The following is a 26344-nucleotide window of genomic DNA, read 5'->3' as shown; positions in this document are numbered from 1 at the left end:
AGTAACTACTATACAGCCTCCACGCTGCGAATATGGGACAAATCCCTAGTAGAAGATAGATCGTTATCAACGCCAATGTCCCCACTTACTCCACTACTCAATAACCCCCTACTGCTACAAAACCACACCATCCCGACCCCGCGTATGGCTGGAGCCCCCTCCAACGTACCAGTACACATGCTGATACACAATGGCTTGATGCGCCCACAGGCTGAGGTAAGCCAATTAATAGGTTCCCCGTTCCATTTATGGTTTCCATATTTGCAGGCTAGACATGCCATTTTTTCTAGTCCGCACAAAGCAAACTTAACCAGAACACTGACTCCATTTGAAACCTTATGTACATCCCCCTCCATGACTAAAGCTCATATCTCTATAATTTACAAGCTACTAAGTGGATCCTTCCCCATTAAGAGACCTGCATACATCACCAAGTGGGAGAGGGAGCTAGATATAACATTGACAGATGAGCAATGGGGCCATATTTTTATTGAAACCAAAAAGTCGTCCCTATCACTAACTTTAGTAGAAACAAATTTTAAGCTGCTTTCCAGGTGGTACCTTACCCCACACAGAATACGCAGTATTTTTCCTAACTCTTCCCCCCTGTGTTGGAGACATTGTGGAGAAATTGGTACACTCTCTCATATATGGTGTAAGTGCCCTCATATTCAGCCATATTGGCATAGTATAAACACACAAATTAACAAGATAATAGGTAGGTCCCTGGATCTTTCCCCTAGCCTGATCCTATTAAACAATTTCCCAGATGTAACATGTCAGTATCGGAAAAAATTGCTACATGTCATGCTTAATTGTGCTAGACGCCTTATACCAAGATATTGGAAAAAAGCAGACACACCACCATATGGAATGTGGGTTAAAGAGGTGAAACATGTACTTGAACTTGAAAAAATATACTACACACATATAGGTAAACAAGATTTTATTGCTGATGTGATATTCCTCTGGGAGCAGGGCGAATGAACCCAGCACAAATGCTTTGATTCAAATTATATGGTCCTCTGTCTTTTATCTTACTGTTTCTGTAACATTTTCTGTGGATCCAGTCTGGAAGTTTGATATAGCCGGTAACAATCTGTAAGGTTGGCAAGTATCATGATTCTATGTGTTATCCCTGATTTAATTGTATTTGCTGTTCACATCTGCCTATAGGCGTATTTATACATTGTATACTGTTTCTTTTCTTTAAACCTGTTTGAAAACAATAAAAAGATATATTGGAAAAAAAAACAATCTACACACAGTATACATTCATTATTAACTTTGTCCCCTTTTCCTATAATTTAACTGAAAGTGTTGGTTTTATAAATTCCATTGAGTTTCTTTATAGTAATGGGTGCTGGCATGTTTAAGCTTTTCACCCTATCTTTCACTCCTGCTGAGGACAATTAGGGACGTGAAACAGACATGAAAGCGACTGCAAACAAGGCTGTGTGGAACATAGGATTCTAAAAGTAACAGGATTTGTATTGTCTGTTTTATATCTGTACATAATTGTTGTTGCCCCCATTACTTTATAGAAACTAAAGTAATTTATAGAAACTAAACCTGAAAACTTATATCTTCCATATTTATATATAATATAAATTAATTGTAAAAAAAATAGAATCTATTCTCAGGCTAATCTTTGCTTTAAATACATCATTGTGTCTAGCATGAATTATATTTAATATCCCTTTAAGAGCTCTTTTACTACCTTGCCACATGATCACATTTTAGGCATTTAGGCACAAGGCAAAGGCTCAAATTAACACACCTCAATGCCACATGAAATAATGGCTTTAAAAAAATAATGTTTTTTTTAAAAAAAAGCGTATTGTGCCCAGCTCTCCTGCTCATAAACCTCAATGACATTAGTATCGCTGCCCTGCCCCCCTGCTCTCACGCAATCATGCAAGAGCGGGACTTTTCCCGTCCAGTGTGAGTCCATTGTGATTTAACTCTGCTAATCTAAAGGATGCTGCTTTTTAAAAGGGACATTAATTAACTGTAATTTTTTTTCTCCCCTTTAGGGCCAGGATATGAATGGAGCGCAAACATTTGCGTGACAAATAGGGGATTTATCACTGGTGTTTGTGCTCATGGGGCTTACCACTGGTATTACGAGTTGAAAGTAAATACGATCACTTGAGCGCAATCGCAATTTAAGTTAGAATGATTACCGCAACTTCAGAGCTGCTGTTAACTGTTTCGCAAAACAGAAAAGTTACACAAAACACATCAAAAATACATTACAAAGTACACTTACACTCATAATAACACCATCTAATAAATATTATTTTAAAAAAAAATTGCACACAAAAGTTAGGTGTATATATATATATAAATATATATATATATATATATATATATATATATATATATATATATATATATATATATATATATATATATATATATATATATGTCTATATATGTGTACACATTTATGTATGGATTTATATGTGTATATATTTTTTTACAGACAAATATACACATATAAACACATAAATACATATGTACAAATATATTAAAAAAAAATTATATATATATATATATATATATATATATAAAGCAGCAACGAGGAAGTCACTCACAGGGTCTTGCAAAAAGATAAAGTATTTATTTTGACGTTTCGGGTGTTACCCCTTTCTCAAAAAACAGCACAGTGTGAAACAGCACAGCAAACAATCAGTGTGGTAAGCACCCTGGCACCCGGAAGTAAAACCACGTCACATGACACAAGGTCAAGCCCCGTTGGCATAGCAACCAGAAGCTCAGTAGTGTAAACCAAGTGAAAGTTAAAAACATAGTGAAAGTTAAAAACACAAGCAAAACAGATTGTTAGGAGCAATATACAAATACAAACATGGGTTTAAACAAAAATGTTAACAACCGCAAATTGTCCAGTAGTTCATTACCTGTACTTTATGATATGATATGGTTGAGGCTGTATATGGCTAAGTGTATTTATGCTGTGGGATTACGGTCAACCTGGTGATTAACGCTATCTGCATGTTAACATTTTTGTTTAAACCCATGTTTGTATTTGTATATTGCTCCTAACAATCTGTTTTGCTTGTGTTTTAAACTTTCACTTGGTTTACACTACTGAGCTTCTGGTTGCTATGCCAACGGGGCTTGGCCTTGTGTCATGTGACGTGGTTTTACTTCCGGGTGCCAGGGTGCTTACCACACTAATTGTTTGCTGTGCAGGGGTATTTAAGGAGGATGAGTATACTGTTTCACACTGTGCTCTTTTTTGAGAAAGGGGTAACACCCGAAACGTCAAAATAAATACTTTATCTTTTGCAAGACCCTGTGACTGTGAGTGACTTCCTCTTTGCTGCTTTATCTATACTCTTGAATTGCACCCGGGGCAAGGAGAGCTCAATGGAGCTATTTGAAGCTGGAGTGCTACTATACCTTCTGCATGTATTATTCTCTTTAGGAGCACCCGCATCTGGATTGCAGCATACCTATGTTAACTACTACGGTAGCTAGCAGCATCTCAGCAACATACACTGTACGTTATTTGTAATGAAGCAACAGACTGAAGAGGATTACACAGAGGAAATTAAAGGAGCAGAGGAATTATTCTTTACTGAGGAAGATGCCTCAAGGATCAGATATACCTCCTTGCCACTAAGGGTAACTACAGAACAAGACTCACAGATTTATGCCAAACTGACTAAATTGAGGAAAAGGGAAAAAGATCTTATTCTGCACGCAACATACCTGTCAGAATATCACAGAAAAAAAATCATTTCACTGGGCTTCAGGATTAGAAATACGCCTACCATAGGCCGTAATAACCCAGCCTTTTGCCTCAAATGGTGTAATATTATGAATAAATGTTCCCTTGACCAAATCCTATTGGTCATTGAAGAAGTAACCAAACTGCTGGAGATTAACAGAAAAGAGACCAAGACGTATGAGGATCAATATCTACAAAGGTTGGAGGCTGACAAGAATCAAGATTGGCTGAAAAAAATGAAGGAAGAGTTGGACAAATATGAGAACAAATTAATAGCGTTCAAAAATCTCAAGCTTGAAGATGTAACACAAGACTATAAAAATAAGAGTGTGTATCGTTGGCAATTGATCCCTGAGAAGAGAACACATTATCGCCAGAACAGACCGTGGAGGCAAAGACACAGCTGCACGAGACCGACTGGGACCCTAGACAGCTCAGGTAACAGCTCTGATACAGATAATACCTCCAGATCACCACCACTGGAGATAGACTACCAGCAGGGGATGCAGACACGTTCAAAAAACGAAGGAGGCAGAGGATGCATACCCGAAGGGGGGGGGGGCACAGGCCGCCCACCGAGACCACCCAGGAGGGGCAGATCAAGGAGGAACTGATCATAAACCTCAGCAGCCACATACTCACAGATGAAGAAAGGAGTGTCCTAAACAAGGGCCTCTCTTTTGTGCCAACTTCCCAACTGGACAACTTTGATCTTTACGTGGATGTTCAGAGATTCTCTAGGACCTTAAGACTAAAGGAACATTTTGGCAATACTAACAGTACATAAACAGGCACCAAATTTAGGGGTAAAAGCACCTATGACCCAAACAGCCACAATGCATCAATTAAGACTTTCTCCAGACTGCTATGGCAGGAATGTGAAGAAAATTGTATAAAGCGCAAACAATACAGACACAATTTAACCATCAAAGAAAGAGAAGCTTTGATAACATTACAAGAGGACAACAGCATAGTTCTAAGGGAGGCGGACAAAGGTGGTGCTGTAGTCCTGCAAGACTACACCGATTACAAGAAAGAGGTAATGCGACAATTAGAGGACAAGGACACCTACTGCCCGCTACGAGGTGATCCTAGCAAACAATTCAAGACAATATTGGACGAGATGATACAACTGTTACTCAAGAACAATTATATTGATACCAACACCAGCAAGTACATGATGGTAAAATTTCCTAGAAAACCGGTTCTCTACATGCTACCTAAAGTACAGAAAAGCTTGGACGCTCCCCCTGGGAGACCTATTGTGTCAGCTGTCGGCTCTCTTCTACAACCAATAGCAACCTATATTGATTATATTCTACAACCTATTGTCCGCAACGTACCCTCTTCCATGCTCAAATTACTGGACTTACCTCCTCTCACTGAAAATACACTGCTGGTCACACTGGATGTGACCAGTCTTTACACGGTCATTCCTCACCAGGAGGGCATATCGGCCACAAGATTCCTCACCAGGAGGGCATAGCGGCCACAAGACGACAACTTCTCAAGTATCCGTATGTTGGGCCACCCCCGGATGCTATATGTGAAATGCTGAAACTATGTCTAGAACTCAATTATTTCTGCTTTGAAAGATCTTTCTACCTACAAGTGGCTGGAACAGCGATGGGGTCTAACATGGCCCCATCATACGCCAACCTGTTCATGGCGGAGTTTGAGGATCAAGGCACCCAACTGTTCAAAGACAACGGAGTGCCAATATTCAAGAGGTACATTGATGACCTGTTTCTGCTGTGGAAAGACACAGAGGATCAACTACTAGCTTGGTTCAAGGAACTCAACAAGGTACATCCGACAGTCAATTTCAAGCTTACATATGACAAACAAGCAATAGACTTCCTTGACATAAGAATTTTCAAGCATGGTGATAAGTTAAACACTACCCTCTTCAGTAAACCAACGGACAAGAATTCCATCCTTCATGCAACCAGTTGCCATCCACCAAGCCTTAAGAAGGCACTCCCACTATCCCAATTCAAGAGGGTAGCTAGGAATAATACCACTAAGGAGCTGAAAGAAGCACAACTGGTTGACATGATGACTAAATTCAGACGGAGGGGATACAACCACAACAATCTCTTAAACAGTATAATAGCAGTATCAAACACAGCGCAAAAGGATCTGCTAGCTGGTACTAATGCTACCACACCTGAGGATAGACTCACGTTTACCACCACCTATACAAAGAATAAAGAAGGGATTGCTGATACCCTTAAGCAAAACTGGGGACTCTTATCAACTGATAAAGACTTACCGTTCAAATGCATGCCCCCACCCAGAATTGGGTACCGCAGAGCTACCTCACTGAGGGATCAGCTAATAAAAACTGACCCCAGGAACTGTTACAGCAATGACACCTGGCTTAAAACTAAGAAAGGTTGTTTTAGGTGCCTGGGTTGCACCACCTGTGGAGGTCTCTCTACAGGTATCTTCTTCATCCATCCGTATTCCACCAGAAAGTTTAAGATCAGACACAGGGTAACCTGTACCACAATATTCATTGTATACCTCCTGCATTGTGTGTGCGGGATGTTTTATGTAGTAAAAACGGTGGATGACTTAAGGACCAGAATGGCCAACCACCGGTCCGCGATTCGTGTAGCATTGGATAAAAGCACATCAGGTCACCCGGTGGCACTGCATTTCGTGGAAGCAGGACACAAGGTAACCGACCTTAAATACATCATTATCGACCACATCCCCCCACTAAGCAGGGGGGGGGGGGGATAGGGCTAAAATTCTCTTACAAAGAGAGTCAAGATGGATTTTCAATCTTGGGACAATGACCCCCGGGGCTCAATGTCCACCTTGACTGGCACTGCTGTTTATAGGGACAAGACTCTCTAATGAACCACCTCTCTATTTTCAAGACTGTTCCTGCCTTTGGTTCTATCGGATATTATCTAATCAAGTCAGGTACACCATATAAGGGACTGCCTCTAACTATGTGTTTACGTTCTCGGGTATTTTCTTAAGTTATGTTTTTTGAAGTGTACTTTGTTCTTTGAAGTGTACTTTGTTTAAGTTGTCCTATTTTTTGCTTTGCTAAGTTGTCTGATACCTTCCCTTGGGTATCTGCATTGGTTATGTGCCGTGACATGGATTGTGTGATAACGACTAGCACTGCAGGTTCGACCAGGCTTGTGTGTTTTGCCTCTATGCCTTGCTACTTCTACCTGCATGAAATGACAGGGGGGACTTAAGAAAACTGCTATTGGTAGTTCTATACCTGGGCTCCGCAAATTGTCCAGTAGTTCATTACCTGGACTTTATGATATGATATGGTTGAGGATGTATATGGCTACGTGTATTTATGCTGTGGGATTACGGTCAACCTGGTGATTAACACTATCTGCATGATAATATACTACTGCTTGTTTGGTTGTTAACATTTTTGTTTAAACCCATGTTTGTATTTGTATATTGCTCCTAACAATCTGTTTTTCTTGTGTTTTTAACTTTCACTATGTTTTTATCTTTCACTTGGTTTACACTACTGAGCTTCTGGTTGCTATGCCAACGGGGCTTGACCTTGTGTCATGTGATGTGGTTTTACTTCCGGGTGCCAGGGTGCTTATCACACTGATTGTTTGCTGTGCAGGGGTATTTAAGGGGGGTGAGTGTATATATATGTGTGTGTGTGTGTGTGTGTGTGTGCATGCATTGGAGCCCTTTACAGTTAAGTGGATGAAAACATGAACAAGCATATTTATGCAATAATCATTTTTAATAAAGGTTTTAACTATGTATTTACTGTAAATATTTTACATTCCTATGTTCTGCACCTAGCAAAATATATTATAAGTATTTCGAAATATATATTCCTATATCTCTGTATATCTCTATACCTATATATAATTATGTTAAACAAAACACTGCAGGGAAAGCGCCACACGATTTCTCACCTTGATAGAAGATTCCACAGCATGAGCTGCTGTAACTTCTGACCGGCACAATGGAGAGTGAGGAAAACGGAGCAAGCAAGGAGTATAAAGTGCTGCTGCACGGTATGTTTGCTCCGCACACTCATAAAGATAAAGAAATACCAGGATGTGTAGCGCACTGTATCCTAATAAGCTCCAAAGTCAGATAATGTAAAATCCAAAATGCTTTATTGAAACTATTAAAAAAGCATAGTCAGTATACGGCCTCCATATACTGACTATGCTTTTAATAGTTTCAATAAAGCATTTTGGATTTTACATTATCTGACTTTGGAGCTTATTAGGATACAGTGCGCTACACATCCTGGTATTCTTATATATAATTATGTGTGTGTGTATATATCGAAATATTTTTTTATTAACAAATAGAACATATGTTATGTGAAGAACATTGGAATGTGAAATATTTATATTTTCATGTCGGGTTAGCTCAAATGAGACTGTGGGGTAAATTTACTATTGTGCGTCCAGACATGGTACGATGTAGCATATGCTGTCGGCATTTATCATTGCACCACCAGTTCTGGTGAACTACTGGTGCAATACCTCCCCCTGCAGATTCGCTAGCAGGGGGTGTCAATCAGCCCGATTGTATTCGATCGGGCTGATTGCTGTCTGCCACCTCAGAGTTGGTGGACGAGTTAAGGAGCAGCGGTCTTAGGACCACTGCTTCTTAACTTCGACTTCAGCTGGAACTAAAGCGGAGCGGGTTGGAAGCAGCATCCGCAGCAATCCAAAGTGTCCAAAAAGCTTACTTACAGCGCAAAAAAACTTGCACGGGAGCAGGGAGCATTATTTAGCGCTCCACTTGTATTCTGGCCCTTAATATTTTTCCAATTATCCATTTTACCCGATGGAGTATATTGTTTATAAATAGATTGCTTACCTTTAAGATTAAAAACAATGATAGATGTGGCGCTAAAAAACTGCTACGGTAAAATCAAAAAATGAAAATTAATCAATATACCATTACCTATTGATATATAAATAATGAACAGAAAAAACAGTAAAATTCATATAATAATACTGACACTAAAGAACGATACTTTACTATATAAAAAACTAAAACTGGGGGCGGAGCTTAGCCACGCAGGGAGATGGCCGTGCTTTGAAAGCGCTCCTTAACCCTCAGGCAATTAACCTTATAAATTTAAGCATTACCCTTCCCTAAATATACCACTCACAGGGGGAACTATAGCCTCAGACCTCCCTCATCACCCCCACTCTGCTTGCAGCAATTTTTTTTTTTTTTCATTTTTTTTTTTTTTTTTTAAGTACCCGAGTGGCGGACAGTGCTCGGAACTTTGCGGCCTATCGCTTAGCTGCGCGACTACGAACAGTGAAGGATTGGGGTCTGCAGCTGTCGGATGCTATGTCAGCGTGAAAACAGAAAACAGATTTCTACCTCTCTCTGGTGGGAGTGGTGGCGGACACCAAGATCATAGGGGTCTGAACAGCGGACGAACATTCTTCATCTGGGTAAGAAAACTTTGCCCCATTTTGCAAACAGACACGCTCCGGCAGACATCACAGTGCACCGCTACCTTAAACACTTTGCAGGGCACCGGGAGGCCACTAAATACCAGCAGTGTGGGGCCCAAAGACATCGGCACGCAACCAGACTTGCTAGCACACAAAGCGGACACCAAGTTCACAGAGGCCTGAACAGCAGACAACCATACTTTATTTGGGTAAGGAGATCTTGCCCCACCTTGCACCCGGACACGCTCAGGCAGACTTTATAGTGCCCCGCTACCCTAAACACCTTGCAAGATACCGGTCGATCACTAACTACCAGCAACGAGGGGCTAAGAAACCTCAACATACAAATAACATTAATAGCACACAAGGCGACACACTTTTCCACTTTATGTATGACGCATGTGAAATCTAAAAGGGGTCTTATACCAAACAGATCTGCCTGAAACGTTAACTTACCACCCCCATACTACAAAAAGCACCTCAGTTATAAGAGGGATTTGAATCCCTGCCTGAACACCCTATTTTGCACTCTGAGGGGACAAAAAAACAGAAAAAAGGGGAAAAAGGGAAAAGAAAAAAAAAGGAAGGGAAAAGGTTCTAGCACTGATTTGCCACGTGGGGAACAACCGCTTTGTATTAGTACAGCACGCTGCTTAAACAGACATTTGCCACGCTCCTCAGCAGCAACACTTCTGTGAAACATCAGACCACTAGAGAGACTGCTACACCCGGGTCTCCTTCGAGGGGTTTTATCTATATACTGCTGTGGCCAACATCAATACCACTTACCTTAGCTGGCCGTTTGCCAGTTTTTTCTTCCCTAAAGTAACCTGCTTCTCTGCTACACCTCTCTCTCCCACCTTTGCCGCAAGAGGCTTGCATGTCATCACATATACCCTAGGTCACTGGCCTTCCACACTGGGGATACACGAGGAATGCCGTGTAAGAAGCAGAACAAAACTGAAAAGCAAACACCCTTACGTACCCTAAACAAGTACTTAAAACAGGTGGAGCACCCTAGCAGCGCTTCCCAAGACACAATGGAAGCAGAACAAAGTGACACCCACAATCTATCCCAGAGAGTAGCTATGCAAGCTGATCAACTTATTACAAAGGATGACCTCCGTCTTCTTTCCTCCAAGGAAGACATAAAGAATGTAGTTCAGGAAATGAGATCCTTGTTTAATGATCTGAGGAAAGACATTACTGTTTTAGATACAAGGGTCACGCAGATAGAAGCAGCACAAGTCTCTAATGTCACCTCCTGCCAACTTATGAAAACAGAGATTCAAGAACACACAGAAGTTATACAGCAATTAACAGAAAAGCTCGAAGACCTTGACAACAGAGGCCGTAGGAATAACCTACGGATCAGAGGTGTCTCTGAAACTATACATCCCCCTGCCATAGAAGGATACCTGCAGAGTTTATTTCGCACACTAAAGGAGACACCTTCTTCACCAGAGGTTTTGCTGGAGCGAGCTCACAGGGCTCTCAGAGCGAAGCCTCCCCCCAAAGCACCCCCTAGAGACATAATTGTCCGCTTCCTAAATTATAAAGATAAGGAAGAGATCCTCAAACAAGCACGTATCAAACACCCGGTACAACATGCGGGTGAGGAGTTACAGATCTTCTCCGATCTATCCCCAATGACCTTGCAGAGGAGAAGAGAGATGAGCCACATCACAGCCAACCTGAGGGCCCACAAGGTCCCTTATCGCTGGGGATTCCCTGTATCCATAGTGGCAACCAACAACAACAAGACTGTCATATTTAAAGCAGGAATGGAAACCAGAGCCTTTTACGACACCCTCTCCATCGGGGATTCTACCCCCCAACAAGCTGGCCCGTCTGCCCCACATACTACAGCAACTTGATGAGACTCATGGAACTGTGGGGAGCTCTGTAGAACTAATCACGCTGCCTTCTTCCTGGGCACGCAGCCTATGTATCCTTTTTGTTGCTATAATAACTTGTTGTTAAAGTTTCTTGTTTGTGTGCCATGTTGACCTGGGGAGAGTAGGGCAATTGTTCACATAGGCACAGCATAGACCTGTAAGTAAGTGATAAGCTTTGAAAATTGGACAATCAGAGCACAAGACGAATATTCCATCTCTCCAATAACAACTTTTGGCCTTACTTATTCATTAAATGTTTCTCCCATCTGAGTTGACTGCCATATATGCATAACTGTTTTCTTGATTACTCTTACAGGTTATTGTTTAATAAATTGTAGATACTCAATCTTACCCGGGGTGCCTGACTCCCTCCCACCCAAACCATGACGAACTGTTTGCCTGTCCACAGGCTCCATCTAATTCTCCTCTCCCACAGAGCATCCCTGCTACTATTACTCCCCCTGGAGACCCCCCCCCACTCCTTCCCGCCCTTAATGCCTAAAATTTCATCGTCTCTTGTTTGTGTGGCCCCTCAGCCACCAAGAGTTTATTTTACATATTTCTAATGTAGTTAATGCCTGGGGGTTACTACCCCAACTGTATTTGTTTGTTTCTTGTTTTCTTGGAGTTCGTGATAACACACAGTATCTAATAATTCTCTCAACAGTGTAAAATTGTGTTTTGATTCTCTTATTATCTTGCTTTTACACTAACCTTCCCTTCTACCCCTTCTCATTCCTCCCCCCCTATCTCCTTCCCTCTGTCTCTTACTCTTTAGTACTCAGGCCCTCACCTTCCTCCCCTCTTTTTTTTTTTTTTTCCCCCTTGCAGCATGAACCATCAACACAGTAGATTCGGCTCACACGGCCTTACCCTAACTACTATCAACGCGAAGGGGTTAAACAATCCAGGTAAGCGCTCCATAGCCTTCAACGCCCTAAAGAATTTGCATAGTCACATCCTCTTTTTTCAAGAAGCCCACTTCCGCAAGGGCAGGGAACCTAGATGGTTCAACGCCCTTTACCCTACTGCGATTTTCGCATCTGGCTCCTCAAAAAAAGGCGGAGTGGGAATAGTGTTGCACAACTCTGTACCCTTAAAGATCTCACACATAGAAAAGGACCCAGACGGAAGGTATTTGATTATTACAGGACAGTTATACGACCACCCAATTACCCTAGCTACCATATACTGCCCAAACACTGACCAACACATATTTATGTCTAAAATATCTAAGCTCCTTCTTGACTTGGCCAGGGGACCAATATTCCTTTCAGGCGATTTTAACATCACCATGGACGCCTCAATGGACGCGTCCAATGGTTTGTCTAGTACCCCCACAAAAATAATTAAATCCGTTAAATCAACGATCACAAACCTATTGCTACACGACATCTGGAGATCTCTACACCCTTCGGGAAGAGATTACACCTACTACTCTCCCCCACATAATAAATACTCCAGAATAGACTACTTCTTAACGGACGCATCAGGACTTGACATGGTCACATCTTGCTCAATAGGCCCAATTACTTGGTCGGATCATGCACCGGTCACATGTACTATACAATGGCCTGACATTCCCCCCACGACCTATATCTGGAAACTCGACGACACTTTACTGGACAACCCCTTGGTTATCTCTGAAATTCAAAAATCTCTAACTGACTACCTACAACACAACGACCCTTCACACACGTCAACAGTAAATTTTTGGGAGGCACACAAAAGTGTCATACGAGGCGAATTTCTCAAACATAAGGCGCGCCTTAATAAGCAACACAGATTAAAACTTACCGGCCTCTTAAATACAATAATTCATCTAGAAACCGCACACAAAAAGAATCCACTAGACATAGAGACCAAACATAAGTTAGAAAAGGCTAGGAAAGACTTGAACCTCCATCAACTTGAGGCCTACCAACGTCGGACTCTAGCGCTCAAACAAAGATACTATGAGGGTGGGAACAGACCTGGTAAACTGCTCGCCAGGGCCGTACGTAGGAAACAACTCAAGACATATGTTCATCACATAATAGACTCAGATGGCACAATATTAAAAAGCTGCAAGCAAATAGCGAGCTCCTTCCACACCTATTACAAAGGACTATATAACCTGCCAAATCAATCTAACTGCATGGGGCCCCCTGACGACACAACGATTAGAAGTGCAGTAATAGATCAGTACCTCTCAACCCTGAACCTACCGCAATTAGATTCAGACCAAAAAAATAGCCTTGACAACCCAATCTCTATAGAGGAGCTATCTCAAGCAATAAAAGACTCCCCCAGTGGTAAATGCCCAGGACCAGGCGGCTTTTCTCTTAAATACTATAAACTATTTCAAAAAACACTAGGCCCTATGATGCTTAACCTCTTTAATAATATGATAGAAGACCCCGTTATGTCTAGCTCACTACTCGAAGCTCATATCACTGTCATCCCCAAACCCGGTAAGCCCCCGACTTCCCCAGCGAACTTTAGGCCCATCTCATTATTGAACTTAGATGTCAAAATATTTGCCAAAATCTTGGCCACTAGGCTAAACAGGTATCTCCCTAATCTGGTCGCAACTGATCAGGTGGGCTTTGTGCCCGGAAGAGAAGCTAGAGACAATACCAACAAAATATTTCAATTGTTAAATTTTGCCCAATCTGAGAATGTGCCTATGGCCCTCTTCTCAACGGACGCAGAGAAGGCCTTCGACCGGGTCGACTGGCTCTTCCTGCGCCGGGTCATGAAGGTTATGAACTTCGGACAGGCATTTATCAACATGACCTTCTCTTTATACTCCGCCCCCAATGCCCGGATTAGAATTAATGGTACCTTGTCTGACAAATTTAGCATCGCAAATGGCACCCGTCAGGGATGCCCCCTCTCCCCCCTCCTCTTCGCCCTCTCTATTGAGGCCTTAGCTCAGAAAGTGAGAAATAACCCAAACATTAAGGGTGTACAAGTAGGTCGGGAAGAATACAAACAGGCCCTCTACGCTGACGACGTCCTCTACACTCTAACGAATGTAGACACCTCCATCCCTGAGCTCCTGAAGGAGCTGGACGAATACGGCGCACTGTCTAACTTCCATCTAAATTTATCAAAATCAGAACTCCTTAATATAAATGCTCCTGCTGAACAAATTCACCTTTTAGAATCAGAGTATGGGGTCCCCACAGCTACCACCAAGCTGAAATACCTTGGTATATTTCTGTCTGCAGACTCTTCTGACATATTCAGAAATAACTACCTACCTCTGAGAAAAGAAATTATTAATGATCTATCATCTTGGAAAAATAAGTCGCTGTCCTGGATGGGGAAAATTGGCCTCATAAAAATGAACATACTTCCACGAATTCTATATGTCATGCAGACTGTCCCTATCCAACTGCCGACTGACTTCATTCCCCAACTGCAGAGGTCAATGGAGCAATTCATTTGGACTGGTACTAGACCTAGAATCCCCAGAAAGACATTATATCTACCACGGGACAGGGGAGGCTTGGGCTTTCCTGACTTGACTTTATACAGAAGGGCCATAATCTTACAGAGACTAGTGGAATGGTCGCAGAACACAACTCAAAAGCAGTGGGTCAGGCTAGATGGACAGATTCTCCAGCTCAATAATGTTGGCACCCTGGCTTGGATACCAGCCTCAAAACGCCCCAAACTAATCCATAAATACCACCTTACACTGGAAACCCTGCTTACATGGGACAGGCTTTTGGCCACAAGCACTCACATCTCATCTATCTGCTCACCAATGATCCCTATACTAGAAAACCCTGACACCCCATACTACAATTTGAGTAGGCGAGAACATTCCCCTTACAGTCTAAGATTAGGAATCCTACACTCCGCACAGGCAGAAGGCAGGCTCAAATCCCAACAACAAATGCAAGAACAAGTAGGGCACATTTTTTCTTCCTGGCTTAGATACCACCAACTATCACACTTCCTTACATCACATAAACAAAAAGATAAACTTGTTAGAGACCTGACTCCTTTTGAGTCGTTGTGCACGTCCCTCAGCCCTCCTAGGAGGCTGATCTCGAAGATTTACAAAATCCTCCTTACCCCTCCAGATACACAGCTACCTTCTTACACGAAGGTGTGGGACAGAGAACTCATTAACACTATAGAGGAGACCGACTGGCTTGAGTCTTTTGAGCTGGTGAGACGCTCATCCGCATCAGCCAGAGTACAAGAAATTCAACTTAAATTTCACACCCGGTGGTATTACACGCCATCCAGGCTACACCAACTCTTTCCCACGGCTAACGCGGCTTGTTGGAGGGGTTGTGGGGCACAAGGCACAATCTCACATATATGGTGGGACTGCCCTAAATTAACCACCTTTTGGTCGACAGTCTTAGGGGAGATCTCCGCTAAGCTTGAAACCAGCATCCCACTTTCCCTTGAAACATTGCTGTTTCTGAATCTCCCAAAGATTGTAACAAGTCATGGTCGGGCTCTTCTCCTACTAATGTTAATTGGAGCCAAGAGACTAATCCCGAAATTGTGGAAATCGGTAGAGGTGCCTTCTCTTGAAGATTGGCGTTCCTCTGTCGATGAGCTTCTGCTCATGGAAAAATTACACTACTTTAAAATCAAACAGCTACCTAAGTTTGAACTGATGGTGGCTGCCTGGGACTCTGCACCCGTGTAGAGCTGACTGGGGCATTATGCCTCTTTTGTCAACGGTCTAACTCCCTTCGTAACGTTGGGCCACTCCAAGATGTGTTCCTCCCTACCCTTTTTTTTTTTTTTCTCTTCCCCTCTCTTCCCCTCTCTCTCTCTCTCTCTCCCCCCCTTCTCCTCCCACTCCACTCCTCCCCCCCCTGATTCCGCTCTTCTAAAAAAATTACGAAGCTTTGTTAAACTGTGTGTATACGTCAACTTAATCTATATTGGTTTATAAATTGTATGATACAACCCATGTTAAAAAAGAAAAAATGCAAGCCTACTGTCACACACTTAACCTGCTACTAAGGGCGCGTGTGCCACGCGCTTTCACGCCGTTTAATCTATGTACAACCATGCATTTTTCTGTGACTATGTATCTCTATTTGTTTTATTCAATAAAGCTTGCTTTAAAATTAAAAAAAAAAAAAACTAAAACTGAATAATCCAATCTAAAATAAATTTAATATTACATAAATATACATACAAACATAAATAAATATATATATTTCCTGAACCACCGGTGGTTTAAACAATTACTTAAAAACTTGAATGGTTAAATTAAAGCTTTGCTTAAGCGTATAATAGATTTAGTTTCCACTAGAGGTTCCACTCCAACAGTTAAAATGTCAATTAGCCCAAAACAAAGTTCTATGGAAGATTAACCAGTGTTGTGGTGCTTGAATAGTTGATATAGCCAAACAGACCCGTTAGATTCCAATGTCTCCAGGCTGTCACATAAATCCCCAAACAAGTTCGACTAGTACTGAACAATAAGCAAAAAATACCTTGAAGCTGCAGGACCTTTACCTCCAGGCAGGCTCTCTTTGGTTCAGAGACTTAACCGAGAACTTGGATCACTATTTTCTGTGTGCAGTGACCGGGTAAAAGTGTCCCTTCTCGCAGCTGATTTCCTTTCCTTCCTTCCTTCCTTCCTTCGTCGGATAGACGTTTAGCGTGTGACGTAGTCTCAAGTGTCACGTGGTCGAAGTCCTCCAATCAGTGAGGGGATTCCCCACTGTCAGTACTAGTGCGGGAGATTTCAAATCCAAAATTCTCAGAGCGCTCTGTTAGTTAGTGGTAGCAGTTCACAGGTGCATCTACGCGTTTCAGACGTGTACCGGCCTTTGTCAAGATGATAAATCTGAAGTGAACTTTACCTTTATATAGCATCCACAGTTTCCTGTTCATATTATTGGGTCATATCTTATTGGCTAATCACCATTCACTAATTAACCATTGAAAGGGTTTTTTTCAAAGGCAATCCGTCTTTTGTCAAACTATTCAAGCACCACAACACTGGTTAATCTTCCATAGAACTTTGTTTTGGGCTAATTGACATTTTAACTGTTGGAGTGGAACCTCTAGTGGAATCTAAATCTATTATACGCTTAAGCAAAGCTTTTATTTAACCATTCAAGTTTTTAAGTAATTGTTTAAACCACCGGTGGTTCAGGAAATATATATATTTATTTATGTTTGTATGTATATTTATGTAATATTAAATTTATTTTAGATTGGATTATTCCGTTTTAGTTTTTTATATAGTAAAGTATCGTTCTTTAGTGTCAGTATTATTATATGAATTTTACTGTTTTTTCTGTTCATTATTTATATATCAATAGGTAATGGTATATTGATTAATTTTCATTTTTTGATTTTACCGTAGCAGTTTTTTAGCGCCACATCTATCATTGTTTTTAATCTTTTGGGTCTCCTACTTGATGGCTTCCAGAGTCAATCTTGGTTTGATGTGTGCAGGTATTATTAGTACTTAGAAGTTTTAATTTTATATTTATTTTTATCTATCAGATTTCTTACCTTTATTTTGTCATTTTAAATAGCTGTTTTTGCCTGTTGTATCCTCACCTCTACTGAAAAGTTCAATTCTTAAAGTATGACATTTAAAAAAAGCTGTCCAATATACTTCCATTATCAAAATATGCATGAGTCTACAACTCCTACTGAGCATGTGCAAAAGTACACAGTGTATATGCATTTTGTGATAGGCTGATGGCAATCACATGATACAGGGGAGGGAACATTGTATTCACATTGACATTTGCCAGAAAATATTCTACTGTTCAATTTAAATAAAGTTCTATTGTTTAGTCTTTTTATTGTGTGTTTGTGAATTAGTCATTTCTACCGTATTTAGTGGTCCTTTAAAGGGCCATGATACCTAAATGTTGAAACACTTGAAAGTGATGCAGCATAGCTGTAAAAAGCTGACTAGAAAATATCACCTGAACATTTCTATGTAAAAAAGGAAGATATTTTAACTCAAAAATTCATCAGTAGCCACATCCCATTGTAAAGGACTTCTAAGCAGCAAATCAGTATGTCTGTCCCGGGACAGCTAAAGGAGTGAGCTTACGTGCACATTCATCTTATTTCCCTATTCAGTTTAAGGAAGTTTACTATGAAATCACATGAGAGTTAATTTAAATCTCATGAGATCACAGTATAAGAGTTCATGACCTCAGCACTGCTAATGCTGATTGACTGCTGTTCATTTCTTCATTTTTTAATTTTTTTTACCTACAGCTGAGCAACAGCTGAAGTATATTTTTTTACACAGAAATTACTCTGCTGAGCTGCGGAAATTGTGAAGTAAAATATCTTCTTTTTTACATAGAGATGCTCAGGTGATATTTTCCTGTCGGCTTTTTACAGTTATACTGCATCAGTTTCAAGGGATTTAGCATATGAGTAGTATGTCCCTTTAAGTGCTGGGTATAAAATAGCTTTGTACACAAGAAGATTTAGAAATAATCACGCTTCCAGTGGGTTTTGGGACAGAGAGATAATAAAATGTTAATTTTATTACAAGGACAGAGACCCATGTTTTGCTTACAATTTCCTTTACTGCTCAATATCCTTACATAGTTAAACATAGAAACATTTTAAAGTAAAACATAAATACAATAATAAAGAATACAGTAACCAATGAAAGCAAGCTATGAATGGTAAGATCTGGAAATGACCAATCAAAAAAGTTCAAATGATCATATACTGTGTAGCCAAATCTCCTCTTTCTTTCATGTAATTAGCAAGAGTCCATGAGCTAGTGACATATGGGATATAAATTCCTACCAGGAGGGGCAAAGTTTCCCAAACCTCAAAATGCCTATAAATACACCCCTAACCACACCCACAATTCAGTTTTACAAACTTTGTCTCCCATGGAGGTGGTGAAGTAAGTTTGTGCTAGATTCTACGTTGATATGCGCTTCGCAGCAGGTTGAACCCCGGTTTTCCTCTCAGAGTGCAGTGAATGTCAGAGGGAACAGCCAATAGAATGCAAGCTCAATCTGATTGGCTGATTGGATCAGCCAATCAGATTGAACTTGAATCTGATTGGCTGATTCCATCAGCCAATCAGAATTTTCCTACCTTAATTCCGATTGGCTGATAGAATCTTATCAGCCAATCGGAATTCGAGGGACACCATCTTGGATGACGTCATTTAAAGGAACAGTCATTCGGGGAGTAGGCGTCGGTAGAAGAGAATGGATCCGCGTCGGCTGGAAGAAGATGGCTCCGCTCCGCTCCGGATGGATGAAGATTGTAGATGCCGCTTGATAGAAGACTTCAGGCCGATGATGGACCTCTTCAGCGCCCGCTTGGATCAAGACTTCAGCCCGATGATGGACCTCTTCAGCGCCCGCTTGGATCAAGACTTCAGCCCGATGATGGACTTCTTCAGCCCCCGCTTGGGCTTGGATGAAGACTTTGGAGGCTCCTCTGGACGGATCGGTGATACCCGGCGTGGTGAAGATAAGGTAGGGAGATCTTCAGAGGCTTAGTGTTAGGTTTATTTAAGGGGGTTTGGGTTAGATTAGGGGTATGTGGGTTGTGGGTTGTAATGTTGGGGGGGGTATTGTATGTTTTTTTTTACAGGCAAAAGAGCTGAATTCTTTGGGGCATGCCCCGCAAAAGGCCCTTTTAAGGGCTAGTAAGGTAAAAGAGCTTTTCTATTTGTATTTTAGAATAGGGTAGGGCATTTTTTTAGGGGGCTTAGAGTAGGTGTAATTAGCTTAAAATTGTTGTAATCTTTTTCCAATGTTTGTAAATAATTTTTTTATTTTTTGTAACTTAGTTCTTTTTTTATTTTTTGTACTTTAGTTAGTTTATTTAATTGTATTTATTTGTAGGTATTTTATGTAATTAATTTATTGATAGTGTAGTGTTAGGTTTAATTGTAGATATTTGTAGTTATTTTATTTAATGTATTGATAGTGTAGTGTTAGGTTTAATTGTAACTTAGGTTAGGATTTATTTTACAGGTAATTTTGTAATTAATTTAACTAGGTAGCTATTAAATAGTTATTAACTATTTAATAGCTATTGTACCTAGTTAAAATAAATACAAAGTTGCCTGTAAAATAAATATTAATCCTAAAATAGCTGCAATATAATTATTATTTATATTGTAGCTATATAAGGGTTTATTTTACAGGTAAGTATTTAGCTTTAAATAGGAATAATTTATTTAATAAGAGTTAATTTATTTCGTTAGATGAAAATTATATTTAACTTAGGGGGGTGTTAGTGTTAGGGTTAGACTTAGCTTTAGGGGTTAATAAATTTAATAGAGTAGCGGTGAGGTCCGGTCGGCAGATTATGGGTTAATAAGTGTAGGTAGGTGGCGGCGACGTTGGGGGCGGCAGATTAGGGGTTAATAAATATAATATAGGGGTTGGCTGTGTTAGGGGCAGCAGATTAGGGGTACATAGGGATAACGTAGGTTGCGGCGGTGTGCGTCGGCAGATTAGGGGTTAAAAAAATTGATTAGAGTGGCGGCGATGTGGGGGGACCTCGGTTTAGGGGTACATAGGTAGTTTATGGGTGTTAGTGTACTTTAGAGCACTAACTTTAGAGTACTAACTAACTGCGACTGGAGTCTTGTCGTTTCTAACGCTCACTTCAGCCAAGACTCAAAATACCAGCGTTAGAAAGATCCCATTGAAAAGATAGGATACGCAAATGGCATAGGGGGATCTGCGGTATGGAAAAGTCGCGGGCTGCAAAGTGAGCGTTAGACCCTTTCCTGACTTTCTCTAAATACCAGCGGGCAGCCAAAACCAGCGTTAGGAGCCCCTAACGCTGGTTTTGACGGCTAACGCCAAACTCTAAATCTAGGCGTTAGTGTTTGTTTTTGTAATTTAGGTAATTGTATTTAATTTATGTAATTTATTTAATTGTTGTGTAATGTTAGGTGTAAGTGTGAGACAGGTTAGGTTTTATTTTACAGGTAAATTTGTATTTTTTTTTAGCTAGGTAGTTAGTAAATAGTTAATAACTATTTAGTAACTATTCTACCTAGTTAAAATAAATACAAACTTGCCTGTAAAATAAAAATAAAACCTAACATAGCTACAATGTAACTATTAGTTATATTGTAGCTAGCTTAGGGTTTATTTTACAGTTAACTATTTAGTATTAAATAGGAAATATTTAGTTATTAATAGTAGGTTTTATTTAGATTTATTTGAATTATATTTAAGTTAGGGGGTGTTAGGGTTAGACATAGGTTTAGGGGTTAATAAATTTAGTATAGTGGCGGCGACGTTGGGGGCAGCAGCTTAGGGGTTAATAAATGTAGGTAGGTGGCAGCGATGTTAGGGGTGGGAGATTAGGGGTTAGTAATATTTAGTGTGTTTACTAGTGTTTGCGATGCGGGAGTATGACGGTTTAGGGGTTAATATGTTTATTATAGTGGCGGCGATGTCTGGAGCGGCAGATTAAGGGTCAATAATTTTATTTTAGTGTTTGCGATGCAAGAGGGTCTCGGTTTAGGGGTTAATAGGTAGTTTATGGGTGTTAGTGTACTTTCTAGCACTTTAGTTATGAGTTTTAAGCTACAGTTTTGTAGCGTAAAACTCATAACTACTGACTTTAGATTGCGTTACGAATCTTGCGGGATAGGCTGTACCGCTCACTTTTTGGCCTCCCAGAAAAAGCTTGTAATATCGGCGCTATGGAAGTCCCATCTAAAAAAGACTTTACGCAAATTTAAGTTAATTTGCTTTACTGCCAAAAAAGTGTGCGGTACAGCTTTTTTAACAAGACTCGTAATAGCAGCGGTAGTGAAAAAGCAGCGTTATAACCCATAACGCTGCTTTTTCACTCATAACGCAAAACTCATAATCTAGCCGTATGTTTGTTGTTACCCTTCTATATAGTTATTAGGAGATACACTCTGCTAGATTACGAGTCTTGCGTTAGTGTTAAAAAGCAGCGTTGAGAGGTCCCACCGCTGCTTTTTAACGCCCGCTGGTATTACGAGTCTGGCAGATACAGGTGTACCGCTCACTTTTTTCCGCAACTCGAGCATACCGTGAATCCGCTTACGTCAATTGCGTATCCTATCTTTTCCATGGGATTTTCCTAACGCCGGTATTACGAGTCTTGGAAAAAGTGAGCGGTACAGCCTCTCCTGTCAAGACTCCTACCACATTTTAAAGTCAGTAATTAAGAGTTTTATGGGCTAACGCCGTAACATAAAACTCTTAACTAAAGTGCTAAAAAGTACACTAACACCCATAAACTACCTATTAACCCCTAAACCGAGGCCCCCCGCACATCGCAAACAGTGAAATAAAATTTTTAACCCCTAATCTGCTGACCGGACATCGCCACCAATGTAATAAATATATTAACCCCTAAACCACCGCACTCCCGCCTCGCAAACATGAGTTAAATTTTATCTGCCGTCCCTAATGACTGATGCAATCAGCCAATAGGATTAAAGTTCAATCCTATTGGTTGATCCAATCAGCCAATAGGATTTTTTCTACCTTAATTACGATTGGCTGATAGAATTCTATCAGCCAATTAGAATTGAAGGGATGCCATCTTGGATGACGTCACTTAAAGGTACCGTCATTTTGTGTTAGTCATCGGATGGAAGAGGATGCTCCGTGTCGGATGGTTTGAAGATGGACCCGCTCTGCTCCGGATGGATGAAGATAGAAGATGCCGTCTGGATGAAGACTTCTGCCCGTCTGGAGGTCCTCTTCTGCCCGGATCGGATGAAGACTTCTGCCCGTCTGGAGGTCCTCTTCTGCCCGGATCGGATGAAGACTTCTGCCCCTCTGGAGGACCACTTCTGCCCGGTTGGGTGAAGACGTCTCAAGGTAGGGTGATCTTCAAGGGGTTAGTGTTAGGTTTTATTAAGGGGGGATTGGGTGGGTTTTAGAGTAGGGTTGGGTGTGTGGGTGGTGGGTTTTAATGTTGGGGGGTATTGTATTTTTTTTTACAGGTAAAAGAGCTGATTACTTTGGGGCAATGCCCCGCAAAAAGCCCTTTTAAGGGCTATTTGTAATTTAGTGTAGGGTAGGAATTTTTATTATTTTGGGGGGGCTTTTTTATTTTATTAGGGGGATTAGATTAGGTGTAATTAGTTTAAAATTCTTGTAATTATTTTATTATTTTCTGTAATTTAGTGTTTGTTTTTTTCATACTTTAGTTTATTTAATTTAATTGTAATTAATTGTAGCTAGTTTAGGTAATTAATTTAATTATAGTGTAGTGTTAGGTGTAATTGTATCTTAGGTTAGGTTTTATTTTACAGGTACATTTGTACTTATTTTAACTAGGAAGTTATTAAATAATTAATAATTATTTAATAACTATTCTACCTAGTTAAAATAAATACAAACTTGGCAGCAGATTAGGGGTTAACAGGGATAATGTAGGTGGCGGCGGTGTCCGGAGTGGCAGATTAGGGGTTAATAATATAATGCAGGTGGCGAAGATGTCGGGGGCGGCAGATTAGGGGTTAATAAGTGTAAGATTAGGGGTGTTTAGACTCTGGGTTCATGTTAGGGTGATAGGTGTAGACATAAAAAGTATTTTCCCATAGGAATCAATGGGGCTGCGTTAGAAGCTGAATGCTGCTTTTTTGCAGGTGTTAGACTTTTTTTCAGCCGGCTCTCCCCAATTGATTCATATGGGGAAATCGTGCACAAGCACGTTTAGCCAGCTCACCGCTAACATAAGCAGTGCTGGTATTACAGTGATATGTGGTGCTAAATTTTGCTCTCCGCTCACTTTTCTGAGGCTAGCGCCGGGTTTAAAAAAACCTGTAATACCAGCGTTGTCTTAAGTGAGTGGTGAGAAAAAAATGCTTGTTAGCCCCGCACACCATTACCGACAAAAACTCGTAATCTAACCGACTATTTTCTGGGGGAGCTATAGGGAACAGAGGTATCAGAATAGATTCCATTTTGTCCAAACATTGTTTATAGCAGTATTATTATACATAGTTGAAAACACTGCCACCACAGACTGCTAAAGACACATGCGCACTCCTATCAGTCTACCTAGATTTGCTCTTCAAGAAAGGATAGCAAGAGAACACAACAAATTTGATCATAAGAGAAAATTGGAAAGTTGTTTAAAATTACATGTTCTATCTGAGTTATAAAACTTAAAATTTTACTTTATTGTCTCTTTAATCGTTTTAAAATTTTTTTAAATGTAATTATTCTCCTCAGGTTAATTATTTAATATTTATCTGTTAAAAAAGTTTATAGTTCTCTTTTGCAGAAACTGTAACTTTATATTCTCTCTTGAAGTATGAAAAATCAGTGCAGCAGATGATTGATAGTTTTATGGAGAACCTGAGGCAACAACTTGATACTCATTTAATACAGACTCAGTTATTGATTCTGTGAACAAAAGAGTTAACAAAAGAGAGTTAACAAAATACAGTGATTTCATTTGACTCACATTATCATAATGCAGCTTGGTGTTCTGCCAAACGTAAAGTAGACTTTGCTTCTGCATCTGAGTCTTCTGACACCTGTAACAAATAAAAACTCATCAAGTTCTTGTCAGTCTATTTACTCCCCTGAATTTTCAGCTTCTTCTTCATCTGATCATTCACCAAAACAGAAAAGACTGTTAAACAGTCAAAGCCTAAATTAATTTATAATGCAGGAGAATTATTCTTGAATCTAGAAGATCTACAGTATCATCGGTCTTCTCATTGGAGACTTCTCAAGAGGGTTGCCAAATTTTTGGACCACACAAAACCCCTTTCTAAAAAAGCAGAATGACATCACCCTGACCTTCCTTATAAGACTTCTATTACCCCAGAAGTAGATTCTAATATTGTTACATTTATCTGTAATAGAATCTTTAATGTCAGGAAAAGTCCTGATAGATTCCTTAAACATGCCAGGACAGAGTATTACATACATTGGCCCCAATCACGAAAATATGTTCTGAAGCAATTGTTAACAAAACTCTGGATCCGTATACAGGGAGTGCAGAATTATTAGGCAAATGAGTATTTTGACCACATCATCCTCTTTATGCATGTTGTCTTACTCCAAGCTGTATAGGCTCGAAAGCCTACTACCAATTAAGCATATTAGGTGATGTGCATCTCTGTAATGAGAAGGGGTGTGGTCTAATGACATCAACACCCTATATCAGGTGTGCATAATTATTAGGCAACTTCCTTTCCTTTGGCAAAATGGGTCAAAAGAAGGACTTGACAGGCTCAGAAAAGTCAAAAATAGTGAGATATCTTGCAGAGGGATGCAGCACTCTTAAAATTGCAAAGCTTCTGAAGCGTGATCATCGAACAATCAAGCGTTTCATTCAAAATAGTCAACAGGGTCGCAAGAAGCGTGTGGAAAAACCAAGGCGCAAAATAACTGCCCATGAACTGAGAAAAGTCAAGCGTGCAGCTGCCAAGATGCCACTTGCCACCAGTTTGGCCATATTTCAGAGCTGCAACATCACTGGAGTGCCCAAAAGCACAAGGTGTGCAATACTCAGAGACATGGCCAAGGTAAGAAAGGCTGAAAGACGACCACCACTGAACAAGACACACAAGCTGAAATGTCAAGACTGGGCCAAGAAATATCTCAAGAATGATTTTTCTAAGGTTTTATGGACTGATGAAATGAGAGTGAGTCTTGATGGGCCAGATGGATGGGCCCGTGGCTGGATTGGTAAAGGGCAGAGAGCTCCAGTCCGACTCAGACGCCAGCAAGGTGGAGGTGGAGTACTGGTTTGGGCTGGTATCATCAAAGATGAGCTTGTGGGGCCTTTTCGGGTTGAGGATGGAGTCAAGCTCAACTCCCAGTCCTACTGCCAGTTTCTGGAAGACACCTTCTTCAAGCAGTGGTACAGGAAGAAGTCTGCATCCTTCAAGAAAAACATGATTTTCATGCAGGACAATGCTCCATCACACGCGTCCAAGTACTCCACAGCGTGGCTGGCAAGAAAGGGTATAAAAGAATAAAATCTAATGACATGGCCTCCTTGTTCACCTGATCTGAACCCCATTGAGAACCTGTGGTCCATCATCAAATGTGAGATTTACAAGGAGGGAAAACAGTACACCTCTCTGAACAGTGTCTGGGAGGCTGTGGTTGCTGCTGCACGCAATGTTGATGGTGAACAGATCAAAACACTGACAGAATCCATGGATGGCAGGCTTTTGAGTGTCCTTGCAAAGAAAGGTGGCTATATTGGTCACTGATTTGTTTTTGTTTTGTTTTTGAATGTCAGAAATGTATATTTGTGAATGTTGAGAT

General features: G+C 40.6%; 1 long non-coding RNA gene across 1 annotated transcript in view; it reads right to left on the bottom strand.

Moving 5' to 3' along the window:
- The window catches only part of LOC128662439 (uncharacterized), a 76664-nt gene that overhangs the window by 14538 nt on the left and 35782 nt on the right, over positions 1-26344 (bottom strand). Inside the window, exon 2 of the long non-coding RNA XR_008402780.1 lies at positions 24522-24594. This is a non-coding gene — a long non-coding RNA (uncharacterized LOC128662439). The remainder of the gene's footprint in view (positions 1-24521; positions 24595-26344) is intronic.

This window comes from Bombina bombina, chromosome 6 (assembly GCF_027579735.1).
Source record: "Bombina bombina isolate aBomBom1 chromosome 6, aBomBom1.pri, whole genome shotgun sequence".
NCBI classification, from domain to species: Eukaryota; Metazoa; Chordata; class Amphibia; order Anura; family Bombinatoridae; genus Bombina; species Bombina bombina.
The sequence above is the reverse complement of the archived record's forward strand: the minus strand, read 5'-3'. Positions and strand labels throughout refer to the sequence as shown.